Raw genomic sequence first — 6,311 nt, forward strand, 5'->3', positions numbered from 1 at the left:
AATTAGTTGTTATGAAAATCTTTTTTCATTTAGAAAAGAGGATTGTTGGACAGGAACTCCACGAAGAAAAATCCACCTTAAAAATATGCAGATAATGTGAAAAGTGAAGGGACACACTGAAAACGCAGAATTAAGAAACACATAATCAATGCCAAACACTGATAAGTAGGTTACTATGCTATCTAAAGAACTATTTTTATGTTTTACAGTTTTCTTCACTTGGAACACATCATCTCACTGCATGCTAGCTCACACCGATTATCATTATGCGTGAACTGTGTGTCTTTTTGTGTCAATGGACTGTAAGTTCTCATAAAAAATAAAGCATGTTGAGCTCTCAAAAAACAAAATACAATGAAAAAAGATTAATTGGATAAAATCCAGCTTGGAGATTTATTCTATTTTTTATGTGAAAAAAGTGTAGGTGCTTTATGATCCCTCTGGGTACAACAGTTCTTAAACCTTGTGAATTTTAATATGAGTATATGAAACCATACAGATTTGAATAAGATTTATGAACAACATACACTTAAAATTATTGTCTACACATAGCAAAAATAAAAGCTCATCTCATCACTAGTTTCTTCTCACCCTGAACTTTCCCTTTAAATCTTATAAACCTGATAAAAGAAGCAAGGGGGATGTCACAAGTCTAAACTGTTTTTCTGTCATCGGGTCAGTAAGGTTTCATGTATTTTCAGACAATTTTATGATTTACAGTTCTCACATTCCAGTCTGGTTATGACTGTAGCGACTGTCACATCCATGAGTCACATTATTAATCCACTGCCAGACTCTGTTTGAACTGCTACACTTGTGAAGGAGCCAGCAAGAAACTCTTGGTTTTTGCAGACTGTCTGGTAGATCCTTAGTGAGTGAAAACTAAAGTTTCATAGACCTCAATACAACTCCAGCCAAACACAGCCACTGATAGTCCCTTGGTGTTTATCTCAACTCCTGTTGACTTATTAGGTGTCTAAACAGCAGTAGCATGCAGGGATCAGAGTCACAGAACATGCATTTTGTAGAAATGCCAGAAAAATATTTGGAGATGACAGTGACAAAAGAATATTTCTAGTGCATTGTGCTGATAAATCTTACAGAACATCCTACATTCAATAAGATACATTTTAGTAATCAGTTTTTTATATTTGTCATATTACCCTTCTGTATCATCCAGCCATTGGTGTTAATAACAAATTTTACTCATGACAGCATGGATCTAGAGGCACACAATCTGATTAAATTCCTGTCATGCTCAAATCTTTACTGAGCAACTCACAGGCACAAATATTAGTTTAATATTTGACAAGAATGATGCTAAAATACATGAACAGCACAACTGTATTACAAATACATTTTAAATTTTGGTGGGTTATTTTCTGAATAGACTACTGTAGACTGATTAATAGAGCAAGCCCTTTTGCACTGCAGTAAGAAAGAGCATCAATTTTTTTTTCTCTGTATTAAGAGAGTTCTGACTTGAATCCAGTATCAGAAAAAATAAATGCAGTCATAAAAATCAAGGACTGTAAGAAAGTAATGAGAAAATATTTATCAGAGCATATTATTTATTTAGAAACTGCTGGGATTTCTCAGTTGTGGAAAAAGTGTTTAAGAAAGGATTTTGAGGGAAGTAACACAACAGCTATGTGACTCTTAAATGAAATGAAGGGCAAGATGGGGGAAAACCTCAAAATTCATATGCCTCAAAATTCACAAATTTTGAAAATTGGGCAGTGAAAAGCAGTAATAAGATTGGAGTTGAAGCTGATGCTTCAATACAAATGATGAGATGACAGGACAACCCTTGACATTAAGGCAAACTATTGTGGGACTACGTATGGCAAGGGAGGTCACGAGCACAGTAAATGGTAAAGGAGATGGCAGTGCAAGAGCTCTCACAGCAGGTTTGGTGTGTAGCACTACATTTGGCAAAGCCCAACCAAGGATATTTATAATAGAAGTCCAAGATGATGAAGGTCTGGACAAAACCTTTAGCTGAAGATGATAGGAAGGGGAGATATCCTGGATTTGTTGTATGGGAGGAGCACAACCAGGCTCATAGTGCTGCGATGAGGTGATCTGCTGTGCGAGTGACCACGGCCTACACCAGGCAGATCATCACCCTGACTGCCACTATGACTGGGGAAAGGCAGCATGGAACGTGTGAAAGTGGCAAAAACAGGAGCAAGCAAAAGGAGGAACAACAACTACAATTTGTACATTCAGAATACGCAGCTCAGTTTCTATTTGCAGGAAAAAAAAATATACAAAAAATACAGAGAGAAAAAAAATCATAGTATCATTTACGTTGGAAAAGGCCTATAAGACCATCATATCCAATCATAAACTCAACATTGCCAAGCCCACAACTTAACCAAAGACTACTGAAAAGAACTAATAAGGAAAAGAGTAGGAAGAGAATGGATGCTCATCTCAGAAGATTGGAAAGACCAAGGTCCCTCAAAGACAAGGAAGACTAGAGAGGATAATGAATGAGAAATATCTGCACTTATAGAGAAGAAGGAGCAAGAGTGAGGTGAGTGCTTGTATGGAAATCTTGCTGTTCCTCTCTGCTTTCATATATAGACAGTCAATGACAGGAGTGGGAGGCTCAAGTGACTTAATTAAAATTGCAAATATGCTCATGGGGTCCTACTTGATTTTGGAGTTACAGTACTTAAAATCCAGTGGAGTTTAACTGAGCCTGTCTGCATTCAGGTGTAACTCTTACCATTTGATTTGCAAAGTGTATGTCCACATGTGAGCTGATTACTCTGTGCTCCTTTCACAGTCAGTGAAGAGAAATTCATACCTGTAGGAAACAACTTAGGCTGACTTATCTCTGGGTCTCCTCTTTGGATGAGTTGGGTTTTTGCTCTATTTCTTTCTAGTCATTGCAAAAGAAACATTGGGCAATTATTTCTAACTTCAATGTCTGTCATAGAGCTCTAAATTGTCTGCTTTTGGCCAACAGAATAACTCTTTTTAATGATTATTTTATAATGATGTTATAATAGTCTCTTTGGTCGAAAGCACTCTAAAATAATTTGAGATTTTTTTGAATTTTCTGAACATGTAGACTGAGACCATAAGAATCCACTGGCATCATGAATTACGTCCCTTTACTTATAAAATGTTGCAGTCCTGGGAATATTTATGGCAGCATCGATTCAGGTCCAGGGACTCTTTTAGCTCTAATGGTCACCTTTGCATTTGATCATTCTGTGAAATCACAGGGAATTAGGGAAATATCTGTCACCATGCTAGACAGTAGTAAACAGAAATTTTACTGTAAAAGGCAGGTTATTTGATTTTGCTTATATATTTTTTCTACAACTGAGGGTAACAGTTCTCATGTGTGTGCCCTTTCATACGTCAATGTACATATTTAAAATTCATATAAGTTTATATATACATGTTTAAATACACATGCTGTTTATATTAAGGTTGATCCTCCATTCCTGCAGTGATAACAGAACCAAAACTCCCTTGATCATATTCCCTCTAACATCTGCTTGCTTTTTCATACATACCCATTTGGGATGAAGTTCTTTGAGCCTATTCACCTCTTTAACTATTTTAGTCAGCTCAGAGAATATAGAAAAATGGGAATTTCATGCAAGATACCTCAACTGGAGAAAAATTAGATAAGCATGAATTATGACAGTTATAAAAATAGCAAAATAATCCACCCTCCCTCTTGTGTGTATTTCTCCCTCTATATGGGTCCAAACTCAGTTTTTAAAGGGAAGTTTAGGAAAGTAGATACTGATGTTCCAAATCTGTACTTGTGCTGCATCAATTGCCTACTGGGAAGAAAGGCTCAGCATGGGTGTTTGTCCTGGAACAACACGCTTGTGTAATTTATTTGCTTTTATAAAGCCTAGAGTGGCTCTAAGAATCCTTTAGCATGTGACCTGGAAGAAACTGGAAGCTATTGCAGTAGTTTAGGATTGTCAGACTAGCAGGTTTCTGCCAGGCATCACCAACTCTGCCCTGCAATATTGTCTCAAGCTATTTGCATTGGCTCTGTGCTGCAGGGTGAGCTGTCATTTGGCCATTTCCACCAGTTTTTCTTCACCAAAGAAGCCATCTAGCCCTCAGCTCACAGCATTTACAAAATACTGCTGTTTTCTATTTAGGGGTGAGGGAGAGGGTTGAAAGTTTAGCCTGGTATTCTTCAGCCTTCACTATGTAGGAGCACTTCACATCGTTAGCTCAGTATCTGCCAACACACTGGCACACTGCATGGGAATGCTCCTTACTTCCAAAAATAACAAAGCAAGAACAAGGGAAAAGCCTGTATTTTATACAAAATAAAGCAGTCTGCTATGTGTACCCCTAAGTGAACCCACAGAAGAATTTCCTTATGTCTCTCAAAGCAAAAAAAAAATTTAGAAATTATAGGAATATAGGATACAGGAAAGCTCAAGAGGGACCATGGGTGGTCCTCAGTAGTTAGACACCACAGGATTACTTAGTCAGAAAGCAAAGCTCTGGAACAGAAACCAAACCTCTGTGGCAGATGAGAACTATATAAACAGCCATAGAAGTGGGGGATTCCAAGGAGGATACTTGCCTAGCCATGCCTTCAACCTCAAGACCAGTAGTAAAAGACCAAAATTTGAACTATATCACAAAAAAGGATCAGAAGAGACACCTTCCTTTATCAGAATAAAGTTCAGATCATCCAGTCATCCCTACTGACATAGACACAGGGACAGAAAATTTCTGTGAAACTTGATTCTAACCTAATGTACAATCCCTTAATACAGAGTGTTTCAACAGGTCACATAAATAGACACCACTAATTGTTTGATATACAGAAGGACAACAGTAATCTCTAGCCAAATCTTTAATGTGCTACTGGTTCTATTTCTATGATTACTTTTCACTTAACTTCCTTGCAAGCTCTTTTAATTTGTTGATTTGTTGATTTTTTTGTTTGCTGGGTTATTTTTTTTGGTTTTTTTCTAAGCAAAGACTTACAGGAAACTTACAGAAACAGAAGAAAAAAATATTTGGAGAGAATTGCAGAGGTTTCTAATTCAGCCTCTTGGAGGATGGCTAAATTTGAGCTTAGATTAAAAAAAAAAACTGTTTTTTGATTTTTTCTGAGGACAGAGCTTTGAAAATGTCTGTACCTGGGTATAGGGTTTCACATGTGTTTTTCTCAAAACTTCTGCCACTTCTCTGGGTCCATCATTTTAGCTTGCCCAGGTTCCAATCCTCTGAAGGACAGCCCTTCCCTGCTGGGGTTTGACACTACCCCACAGGGTGCCACCTGTGAAGGTGAGGCTGTCCTGTCCCATTGCCCAGGTTTTCAGTTGATAAATTAAACACTACAGGCATTGTACCAACCCCTTAGGAACATTATTTGTAGCTCAGCACCAGTCAGATTTTAAATGGTAGCTGCTTGTTTCATATTAAAGTACTTCTGCTCTTTGAAATTATGCACAGTTAAAGTGAGACATTCCAAAGAACTGGCATAATCCCAAATCCAGCGACACAAGCTGGTTTTCACCCACCCTGCAGTCCACCTATCTAGTCCATAGTCTTGGCAATAACCTGACTACAGGACTCTTTTGTGGTACCCTATCAAAACCTTGCTGAAGACTGCCTCTTCTTCTATTACCCCCAAGATGTTACAGATGTTCTCGTTTGTTTTTCCTATAACCTATCCTCACACTGTGTGTGCTCTCAGGAATATTTATGTTGGTCAGAATTCAAAAACAGTTTCAGAGTACATATGATGTGATCACTATAGTGATGAAATATCTTGATGATATCACCAAAAAAGTTGATATCAGCACTAGAGGTGCTACAGAAAGAATAAAGCAGAACTATTCCAAGGATACTGAGGGCTGCATGTCTCAAGCTTAGTCAGACCATGCTTCCAAAATAACCCTACATTTAGCCTCTCTTCACCCAGTGTGTCTCAAAAATAATTTCCTCTTTACTTTTTACTATGTAGGTACCCAAAAGAATTACAGATTTTCTTGTTTCAGTCTTTGTTTGAACACTTTCATTTTAAACAAGCTAGTCAGCATTGTTTTCTGAGCAGAGCATCAACATGAAGCTTACAGAGAAAGCCAAAAAATAAAATAACTTAAAAACATGATCAAAGAAACAACAAAAAAAGCCAAGTCCCCAACACACACAAATGAAAAAGAGAAAGCGGTTCCTGAACATCTAGTCCAAGGAGAATGTATTGAGGTGAATATCTCTGAATTTTTACCTAGCCTGATGTGGAAGAAGCACCATTTATAGAAACTGTCAATTAAAACCAGAGATGTAATGCTGTA

The 6,311-nt window shown here is 37.5% G+C and overlaps 1 long non-coding RNA gene across 1 annotated transcript in view; it reads left to right on the plus strand.

Moving 5' to 3' along the window:
• The window catches only part of LOC131573283 (uncharacterized), a 36,476-nt gene extending 36,153 nt beyond the window's left edge, over positions 1–323 (plus strand). Inside the window, exon 3 of the long non-coding RNA XR_009276168.1 lies at positions 210–323. This is a non-coding gene — a long non-coding RNA (uncharacterized LOC131573283). The remainder of the gene's footprint in view (positions 1–209) is intronic.
• Positions 324–6,311: the final 5,988 nt, after the last annotated feature.

The sequence above is a fragment of the Poecile atricapillus genome, chromosome Z, assembly GCF_030490865.1.
Source record: "Poecile atricapillus isolate bPoeAtr1 chromosome Z, bPoeAtr1.hap1, whole genome shotgun sequence".
Lineage (NCBI taxonomy): Eukaryota > Metazoa > Chordata > Aves > Passeriformes > Paridae > Poecile > Poecile atricapillus.